The following is an 11,499-nucleotide window of genomic DNA, read 5'->3' on the forward strand; positions in this document are numbered from 1 at the left end:
CTGTCGTTATATATGAGCGCTCCACCTCTCCCCTTTTTTTATATCACAAGAAAGGAGATGGAGGTTTTGGTGCAAATGTGCAATGATAACCTACCACAGGGACCAAGGAATATGGGTGCAAGCCAGAAATGAAAAATGTGGGATGACATAGCCAGTGGTGTCAATAGGGTGGGTGATTGTGAATGTTCAACCCGGGAGGTCAAACGCCGGTACGTAAAAACTACATTTTAGTAAAAAGTGTTTACAGGTTAAAATACTGCAGGAATAATGCTAACTTTTTACCCCACAGATGGAGCGACTTCAAATATCGTCTTAAGCAAAAACTGGCTGATAGGGCTAGGCATGCAGGGGGGACAGGGGGGGGTCCCTCCCATGTCACTGGAGCTCACAGATTTGGAGCTGGCCCAGGGGTGTGTGCAGGATGAGGAGGTGTTTGGCGTGTCGAACATGGATACCGACATGCCCGACTTTGCGGCTCCTCATGTTGCCCCAGGTAAATGTTGTAATGTTAACAACTCAGAAATGTGTTTGGGACAATATCTAGATTATAATGTTACTCTCTTCTCTTACAGAGACACAGGCGGATGAGTCTGCTCCAGAGGGGAGCTTTGGCCGCAGAATTTCTGCTGGCTCTGCAGGGGAGGAAGCAGTAGATCCGGCTGTGGACCCTGTGGCAGACAGTCCAGGACATTCCCCCTCGCAGGCAGTGGGCCTCCTCACTGATCTCAATATTAAAACGGATCAGCAGACCGAGATTCTGCTGAGGATAGACGCCAATCTGCTACGGGTGGCGGACGCCCTGGAGCAAAGTGCTGCGGCCAACATGACCATTGCTAAGGCCCTGGCGGAAAATACTGGGGCCAACGTGCGAATAGCAAATGCCCTGGAGCAGCTCGTTCGCCAGCACATGTTGGAGCCGGCCTCCCTTCCTGCCGGAACATCAGGACCCTCCACCTCTGGCACAACAACAGCCATCCCTCCAAATGTGCCTAGCCCTATGCCTAGTCCAGAGGCCACAACATCTGCCTCTGGCCAGGCCAGCAGAAGGACATCCCGGACCCGTTCAGGCTCCCTCCCTACCCCGGCCAAACGGGCCAAAAGGCGATGACAGCACTGGCTAATTTTCCCACAATCCTTCTCTGTGTTTGCCCCATATTCCTTAATGCCCAAAACCTCCCTCTCCTTTCTTGTGAATTTTTTATTAATTGTGTTTGTTTGTGGATTTCAAATGCCACTTATTTTGTTTGTGTGTTTTTAAAATCATTTGTTATTTGTTTTTACGTTATCAAGTTTTTTTTATTTCCCCAAAATTTGTTTAGAAATAAACAACAAGAAAAAAAATAATGTTGAAAATCTGCACAATTCTATTGTTAATTTATTAAAAAACGTGTTAAAAGGTAATCTCGCAAACAACATTACAAACAATACAACGGAAATCTAAACATTTTTGAGGGAAAAATAAACCAAGGGTTAAAAACAATTTATGAGTTTTAATTAACACTTAGCAAAAAACAAAAGGACGATTGTTTTCTTGGCCCCTAAAAAATGAAGAAAAACAACCAACCTGCGTACAATATTGTTGCCTGAAAAAGAAAAAACAATTTGGAAAAAACACGCAAATGTAAAATAAATTTGTAAGCTAATTGATTGTCTAACCCAGAAATTATCAGCTGAGTAGTTCACCTGCGTATGGTTTTTTGCAACTAAAAAAAGGCTATTTGCTAAACACCTTACAAGCCTTTTTGCAATTCAAAACTGATTGTTTTTGAGGCCTCAATTTATCAATCGGGAAACCATCGATGAGCCAAGGGAAGAACGAAGAGACCATCGTCATTGCGGTAGAGAACACCAGACCACAAGCTGAGCGAGCAGTTTGAATGGAAAGTGGATCAGACAGTGATGTAACCCTTGTTCCATTCACATTGGCCGTTCGCATCAGATAATTTATGTACGCCCAAAAAACGCCTCGACACGCATGCGTTTTCCCATCTCCACCCCCGTCACCGCCCCAAAACGGACAGTTCTGTCAATCACATTTGACATGTCAATTCCTGTTCGCTATTCGACGAACGACTGGAAAAATTATCGCAAACAGCCGTACGCACATGCGCACTGTTACACCGACGCATGCGTGGTTTGACAACATCGGATGACTACGAGAGTACGACCGCTTACGAGCGGCTCTGAATGAGGGCCTATGTTCCCAATAATCTGGTTCTACACGGACATAAAAACTGTGCAACCTGTATTGAGCTGAGGTGACAGACTGGCAGGAGCAGAGACGAGGGTTGATGAAGTAGATCTGAGGGTGGGATGTAATGGGCATTACTGTTTGGCATAATGTGTATTTGGCATTACTGTGTGCACAATGTGCTATTAGGGGCATTACTGTGTGGCATGTGTTGTATGTGGCATTACTGTGTGGCATAATGTGAAATAGGGGCATTACAGCATGGCATAAATTTGTTATAAGGGCTTTAATGTATGTCATTATGTGTTATACGTGGCATTATTGTGTGGCATGTGTAAGGGGCATTGCTGTGTGGCATAATGTGTTGTAAGGGGCATTCCGGTGTGGCACACTGTGTTATAATTGCCATTGCTTAGTGTGTCATAATGTGTAAGGCACGTTGCTGTATCATGTAACCACACACCTTAAACTTCGTCTTTGGGTGTGTTTGATCTTTGGGCGGGGAGGGTGGGGGGGCACCTGAAACCTTTTTGGCATGGGAGAGCAAAATTTATAGTTATGCCACTGCTGTGTGCAGCGTGGTAGCTGCAGCACTGATAGATGGTACACAGCGGTAGATAGATTGCAGACAATGATGAACAGCATGTCTGCGGCGTGAAAGCCGCGGCGCTAATAGAGATGATACTCAGAGGTAGATGGAATGCAGACAACAGCAAGCGGTCTGTGTGCGGCGTGGAAGCCGCGACGTTGAAATGGTATACAGCGATGGTAAAAGTAGGTAATAGTTGAGTTTCAGCAAGGAAAGTATCCACAGGAGAAAACTCTGGAAACAGCAGACACTGAGCCTGGAACGATCCTCAGGAAGGAACACAGGGCCTGATTCAAAGCCGCTCGCAAAAAGCGAGCGCTCGCTCTGAATAAGGTGTTATTTTTTTGGGGTTGCGGCCTCTGGGCCGCTAGCATAGCTGTGGGTTACCACCCACAGCTTATGCGAGCGGCCATCATGATGGTCGCGATGGTCAAGACGTAGGTCCACGGACTTCTCAGAGCGTCTACTGCTCCCGCCTGTGGATCTCGAGTTCTTGACACGTATACTGGAAGCTGCCGATTCAATCGTGACGCCATGAGATCCACCTGAGGACATCCCCATCGACGTATCAGCGCGTTGAACACGTCTGGATGAAGCTTCCATTCCCCAGGATGGACATCCTGTCGACTTAGGTAATCTGCTTCCCAGTTGTCCACACCCGTAATGAATACCGCTGACAGGATTATTGACTGATACTCGGCCCATCGGAGGATCCGAGTTACCTCTCGCATAGCCATGCGACTCCGAGTCCCTCCTTGGCGGTTGATGTAAGCGACAGCCATCGCGTTGTCGGATTGAACTCTTACCGGACGAGCCTTTAGCAACTCTGTTGCCTCTATCAGAGCATTGTAAAACGCTCTGAGTTCCAACACATTTATTGGCCACTTCTGTGCTAGAGGGGACCATCGACCTTGAAAGTGATAATCAAGGACCACTGCGCCCCATCCTCGAAGGCTGGCATCCGTGGTTATGATGATCCAGTCCCACATTCCGAACCGTTTTCCCGCTAACAGATTTCTGGATTGTGTCCACCAAAGAAGGGCTACTCTGGTAACCGGGCTCAGATGGATCTGTCGATGTAGGAACAGATGAGACCCTGACCCCTGTGCTAACAGGTCCAACTGAAACACCCTGGAGTGGAACCGGCCGAACTGTAGTGCCTCGAAAGCAGCTACCATTTTCCCCAAGAGACGCAGACAAAGAAGCATTGCCGCAGTCTTTGTTTTGAGGACCAGCTGAACTAACACTCAAATATCATTGGCCTTGTCTGTTGGAAGAAAAATCCTCTGAGATTTCGTATCCAATATCATGCCCAGAAATAAAAGTTTCTGGGACGGATTGAGATTCTACTTCTTGAAGTTGATTATCCAACCATGTTGGATTAGAATGTGATATGTCAGTAAGGCATGATCTGATAGAAGAGGCACCGATGGAGCCTTGAGTAACAGATCGTCCAAATAAGGTATTATGTTCACTCCTGATGACCGAAGGAGAGCAATCATGACTGACATGAGTTTGGTGAAGATGCGGGGAGCCGAGGATAACCCGAACGGCAATGCCCGAAATTGATAATGATCCTTCAAAATGGCGAAACGCAGAAAAGCCTGGTGTGGTTCCCAAATGGGAACATGGAGATATGCGTCCTTGATATCCAGGGATAATAGGAACTCCCCTGGTTCCAAGCTCGCTATTACTGACCTTAGAAACTCCATCTTGAAATGATACATCTTCAGATACCGGTTCAAAGACTTTAGGTTTAAGATGGGCCTGACCGAGCCATCTGGCTTGGGTACTACAAACAGGTTTGAGTAAAACCCCATACCTCGTTGAAGTTCCGGAACTGGAACTATCACAGAAGATACTACTAGAGACTGGATAGCCTCCTGTAGAACCTTGGCTCTTTCTGCCTGTATTGGCAGACTTGTAGTGAAGAACCGATGTGGAGGGGAGGTCTCGAAATCTATTCGGTACCCCAGGGTAATTAGTCTTCGGATCCATGGTTCTGTAGAAGTCTGGTTCCAAACTTGTTGAAATCTTTGCAGGCGGCCTCCCACTGCAGATGGTCCCAGATGGGACGGAAGACCGTCATGCCACTTGTTTCTCAGCTGGTTTAGGCTCTGGTCTACGAGCAACCGTGTGTGGACGACCTCTACCTCTGCCACCTCTTGGTTGCGAGGGCGCACCTCTGGTCCTACCACGAAAGGAATGTGGCGCCTGAAAGGAATTAAACGAAGGTCCAAAGTAAATTCTTCTGGGAGCCGGTGCAGCTGACGGGAGGAAGACTTACCCCCTGTGGCTTGGAATATCCATCTGTCTAATTCCGGGCCGAACAGAATGTCGCCAGTGAATGGTAGACTTTCCACCGAACGCTTGGATTCTGCGTCAGCTTGCCAAGCGTGTAGCCAGAGGGCTCTGCCGGCCGAAATCACCGAAGCAGATATGCAAGCACTAATCTGACTGATATCCTTTGAAGCTTCTCCCATGTAAACTGCAGATTCACGGATGTGTTCTGCTAGTAGACGTAACTCTGCTCTGGAATTACCTGAGTCCAATCCTGTAATCAATTGATTGGCCCAGGAAACCACCGCCTTGTTAACCCAAGCGGTAACAAGTGTGGGCCTGAGTTGAGCACCCGCTGCTGTATAAATAGATCTTAGCGTTGTCTCCAACTTACGATCCGACGGATCTTTTAGAACTGTAGCTCCCGTTACTGGGAGTGCTGTTTTCTTTGAGACGGGAGACAGACGCATCTACTGGAGGAGGAGTTTCCCACTTCTCCATCATGGATGAAGGAAAAGGATAACTAGATCAAAACTGGCGCGGAATCTGGAACCTCCTATCCGGCTATTTCCAAGCTACCGAGAGCTGTTGCTGAAGCTGCTGCGAGAACGGAAAAACTGCAGAGCTCTTCGGTTGTTCGTTAAATAACTCCTGTGATGGAGGAATTATATCCTCAGGTAAATTCAGGGTCTTTCTGACCGCCAAAATTAAAGATTCCACCCCGGGAGAGGTGGACTCTAACTCCTGAGTGGTGTCGTCCTGTAATGCAACCTCCAATTCCCCTTCTTCGGTATCCTCCATAGTAAGGAATTCTTCCTCCGACTCCTCTGACTGGAGAACAGTCGTCAGAGTAAGCTTCTGTCTCTGGTAGGAAGTGTAGGGTGTGGATGTCGCTGTGCCCATAACCTGAACCAAGGTGTCTAGAGACTTAGTTAGCCCCGCCACCCAGGGAGGTTGAGACTTACGTGCCTCAGCTAACTCTGACGTTAAGTCTGACATAACTCCTACCATGTTAGCGGCCCACGGCGGAGCAACTGAGTCAGGAATAGCCATCGGCGGATCATTTGTTAAACAAGCATCACATAACGTGGACCCAGTGGCATGCGGCTTAGATAGTTTGTGGTTACATTTAGAACAGACAAACATCTTTTGAGCCGCTTTTGTTTTGTTTGACATGGATAAACAACAGTCACCCAGACACAATAGACACAGCAGAGATTTGAAATAAAAGAGAAGGCTGGTTGGGACAAAGAGGAAGAGGTACCCCCTCCCACAGATAAGATTCCCTGCACTGACACCCCAGTGTTACTCACAGCCTTGCCAGGGATGTAGACAGGAGAATCAACCTTCAGCATGTGCCTGCACACTACCTGTAGTGGAGAGATGCAGGCAAACAACAGGTTAAATGCAGCCCCCACGCTGCTCTAACAGCCACTGCCACGTTAATTAGACCAGGGAGCCCGCGCTATTAGGCTCCGCCCCCTTTCTCCTCAAGTCCGAGGGACTATAAAATGGCCGCCACGCTGTTATCACCTCCCCCCCTGTGCTAGCCCCGCTGGGAAGGAGCCGCTAGTCGCGCTCATCAGCGGGGAGATTGGAAAAGCATATCATTGAGCAGCGCTTCTAGAGCTCTCTGAAACCAGCGCTGGCAGCGGGGCAGGAGTCGGGGAAAGTGCATGTGATCATACTCACTGCACTCCCCTCAGGACGGCTCCTCTGTATTAACAGCACTCTCCTCACAGCTTCTTCCTGGAGGCAGTCTGTGCTGTGTGTGTGTGTGGCGTTTTAGGAGCTGTCAGTAGCTTTTAGTTTAAGCACTGCACACTCCTTCCATATTAACCCAGGAGGTTAACAGGTCGCCAGGTGCCCGAACCCCACCTTTAGAGAGGTGGCGAAGAGTACCTCAAAAATAATGTAAAAGATGTTATAAATAATAAAACAAAAATAAATAAATGTTAAATAAAAGAAATAAAATAAGTGACTCGCTGGAGCACAGCAGGTTGTGACCAGCTCCGTAGGCACATTTTCTAAACTGGGGGCTGGTGGGGCATAGAGGGGGAGGAGCTTCACACTTCTAAATTTTGAAGTGCCAGCTCCAGCTATCCACGCCTATATACACCTCCCCTAGTGGATGAAAGAGAAATGACAATTGCTGCACTTTTCTACAAAAAGCGACCTGGGAGAAGTGCATAATAAATGGAGAAACTATCCTGGACCCAAAAAGTGGCATTTGAGCCAGCAGGACCTTATAGAAGGCTGTTAGTGGCCATGAGCGTATTGGCGATTCTTAGGTGTCAATTTTATGATTTTTGAATTTCTTAATAGTGGGAAAAGGATAGCCAGCAAGTGTTTCTGTCTTTCAAGTCATTTGGGGCAATGTAAAGTTTAAATTGATTTTTCTCTGTGCTTATACAAGTTTGTAAATAGTTGGAAAAATATGAGATATGGTAAGAACTTACCCTTGTTATCTCTATTTCTACGAAGTCCATAGGGTTCCACAGGATACCTTGGGGTATAGGTGTGACGTCAGTCGCAGGGCACCAAAGAGTTAAGCTTTCAGCCTCCCAGGATGCACTAGGTCCCCCTCCTATACCCCGCCCCCGGGCCAAGGCACCTCAGTTAGTTACCAAGCCATAGGCCGGAGGAGGAGAAGGAAGAGAGAGAACAAAGATCTGGACACATACAAGAATCACATTCTCACCAGAGGGAGACGGAAAACCAGTGACCAGAGCAAAGCCCATCTGCAGCACAGGTGCGACAGGGCGGGAGTCCTGTGGAACCCTATGGACTTCGTAGAAATAGAGATAACAAGGGTAAGTTCTTACCATATCTCATATTTTCTACTTCAGGGTCCATAGGGTATCCACAGGATACCTTGGGGATGTCCCAAAGCAGTATCCTTTAAGGGTGGGGACGCTCCTGTGCAGAAAGGAGAATCCGCCGCCCGAAGGAAGCATCCTGAGAGGCGAAGGTGTCAAACCTGTAATACCTCACGAAGGTATGGACAGAAGACCACGTAGCAGCCTTGCAGATCTGAACTGCCGAGGCACCACGTCGAGCTGCCCACGAAGGACCCACAGACCTAGTGGAATGAGCCTTCAGAGAAGGAGGGACCGGTAGGCCTTCATGAAGATAAGCTTCAGAAATAGCCATACGGATCCAGGCTGCCAAAGTTTGCTTTGAAGCAGGCCAACCCTTTTTACAGAAGCCATAGAGGACAACAAAGCGTCCGACTTCCTAAACAAAGAAGTGCGGTCAACATAAGTCCTTAAGGCCCGCACAACATCCAAAGAGGCCTCACCCACGGAAAGACCCGGTGAGTTAAAGGCCGGAACAACTATTTCCTCGTTAACATGAAACTGGGAAACAACTTTGGGAAGAAACTCGGGCCGAGTGCGGAGCACTGCCCTGTTCCCATGAAAAACCAAGAAAGGGGGTCTACAAGAAAGAGCCCCTAACTCAGAAACACGTCTGGCTGAAGCAACGGCCAGAAGGAAAACAGTCTTAGCTGTTAGCCATTTAATATCCACTGAGCCCAGTGGTTCAAACGGCGGTCCTTGGAGAGCCCTCAGGACCACAGCCAAATCCCAAGGCGCCACAGGTGGAACAAAGGGCGGCTGAATACGGAGAACACCTTGCATAAAGGTGCGCACATCCGGGATTGTAGCAATCCTACGGTGAAACCAGACAGATAGGGCCGAAACCTGTACCTTCAAAGAAGCAAGGCGAAGCCCATGATCTAGTCCCGCTTGCAGGAAGGCGAGAATCCGAGACAGACGAAACTCCCGCGGTGCATAACCTCTCGGTCGACACCACTGGAAGAACGTATGCCACACGCGATGGTATATCCTCGCGGAAGACGGTTTCCGAGCTCGTAACATGGTACGCACCACAGAGCTGGAAAACCCCCAGGACCTCAGCATGGCCGTCTCAACAGCCACGCCGCCAAAGACAGCCGAGTCAGGTCCGGGTGAAGACAAGGACCCTGAGACAGAAGGTCCGGTCGTAGCGGCAACCGCAGAGGACTGTCCACGGACAGACCCTGAAGGTCTGAGAACCAGTGCCGTCTGGGCCACGCGGGAGCTATCAACAGGAGCGTCCCTCCTTCCTGTTTGAATTTCCGGATTACCCGTGGAAGAAGGGAGACCGGAGGGAACAGGTATGCGAACCTGAACGTCCACCGGACGGACAGAGCATCCACCAGAGACGCCCCTTCGTCTCTTGTGCGAGACCCGTACACCGGCAACTTGTTGTTGTGCCGGGACGCCATGAGGTCGATTTCTGGAAGACCCCACCTGTCCACCAGTAGTTGAAAAACGTCCGGGTGCAGGGACCATTCCCCTGGATGAACGTCCTGGCGACTTAGAAAGTCCGCCTCCCAATTTAGCACTCCCGGGATGAAGACCGCTGATATGGCTGGAAGATTGCGCTCCGCCCAAACCAGGATCCGAGAGACCTCTACGAGAGCCGCCCGACTGCGAGTTCCTCCTTGCCTGTTTATGTAGGCCACGGTGGTAGCATTGTCCGACTGGACCTGCACCGGGTGACCCTGGAGAAACCGCTGTGCCTGCAGGAGAGCATTGAAGACCGCACGGAGTTCCAAGATATTTATTGGAAGCTCCGCTTCTGTCGGTGTCCACCTGCCCTGGAACAAGTGTGGACCCGAAACTGCTCCCCAGCCCCGAAGACTGGCGTCCGTTGTCAACAGGACCCAATTTGGAACCCAGAACGGACGTCCCTTGTTGAGGTGGGTCGTCTTTAACCACCACGCAAGGGACAGGCGAACCTCCGGGGTGAGCACAATCGTCTGGAACTTCAGAGACTGAGGCAGCCCGTTCCACTTGGACAGGATCAGGTGCTGCAGAGGTCTGGAGTGAAACTGGGCGTATTCCACCATGTCGAACACCGACACCATGGAGCCCAGTAACCTCATCGCCGAGTGTAAGGACACCCGGCGGCTGTGCAGACAACTGCGCACCCTTGACTGTAAAGCAGAGATCTTGTCCTCCGTCACGAAGATCCTTTGCTGTCCCGAGTCCAATAAGGCTCCAAGATGCAGAATCCTCCGAGACGGGATTAGAGTGGACTTCTGCCAGTTGATTAGCCAGTCGTGCCGTTGCAGCAGTGCAATGGTCAGGTCCAAGTGGTGTAACAGGAGCTCTGGAGATCCTGCCACCAATAACAGGTCGTCCAAGTACGGCAACATGCGGACTCCTTGCAGCCGCAGAGAAGCCGCCATGACCGCCATAGCGTCCTGTATGTCCAATGACACCATGTAGTCCCCAGGTTCCAGCGCCAGAATGATGGACCGTAGGGTCTCCATCCGAAACTTCGGGACCCGCAAAGACTTGTTGAGTGCTTTGAGGTTGAGAATCGGACGATATGACCCATTGGGTTTCTGTACCAAAAATAGATTTGAATAGAAACCCTGGCCCCTCTGGGAGAATGGAACAGGCACTATAACTCCAGCCTGGAGCATAGTGTGCAATACCTTCCGCAGCTCCGTAGCCTTGTTCCGGTCTGATGGTAGACCCGTGGTGAAGAATCGAGCCGGGGGTCTGTGCCGGAAGGAGAGGGCGTACCCGTGAGAGACCACCTCCAGAACCCAAGTGTCTGTCGTAGTGAACGACCAACACCGGGAGAACTTCAGCAGGCGGCCTCCCACCCTGGGATCCCCCAAGGGGAGACCCGGACCGTCAGGCCGCAGGCTTGTCATCTGGCTTGGGGGCCGGACGTCTGGTACTCCATGCCTGTTTCCGGGGCTTGACCGATTTCTTAGGGCCAGCCTGTCGAGGAAACGACTGTGGTTTGGGCCTGCCCTGGGCCCTAGATGACCGAAAGGACGATGGTCCAGAACCAGAAGGAGCAGCGGCCGACGGGAGACAAGCAGATTTGGCTGCCGCCAGCGTGGCCACAATCTTATCCAGATCCGGACCGAAGAGAACTTCTCCGGTAAACGGCAACGCTTCCAGACCTTTCTTGGATCTGCGTCCGCCTTCCAGGATCGCAGCCACAAGGTGCGACGAGCAGCTACCGCTGCTGAAGAAATTCTAGACACCAGAGTACTAATGTCTAGAACCGCCTCGTTGATGTAGGTGGCCGAATCACGGAGATTGCCAATCAACTCCGCCTGTTCGGCCGGACAGTCGGATTCAAAAGAAGCCTCTAATGAATCCGCCCAGCGCTCCATCGCTCTGGCAACCCAGCAAATGGCCATAGCCGGCCGTGCTGCCCCCCCTGCAAGGGAATAAGCGGACTTCAGGCAGATTTCTACCTTGCGGTCCGTAGCATCCTTAAGGGAGGACATGGATGGCATCGGCAATGTGGCACTACGGACAAGACGGGTCACGTGAGAATCCACCTGTGGAGGGGATTCACACTTAGCAAAATAATTATCCGCGAACGGATAAGCCACCGCCAGGCGTCTCTGCGGCTGGTA

The sequence above is a fragment of the Taudactylus pleione genome, unplaced genomic scaffold (genome assembly GCF_031769625.1).
Source record: "Taudactylus pleione unplaced genomic scaffold, aTauple2 ptg000548l, whole genome shotgun sequence".
NCBI lineage: Eukaryota > Metazoa > Chordata > Amphibia > Anura > Myobatrachidae > Taudactylus > Taudactylus pleione.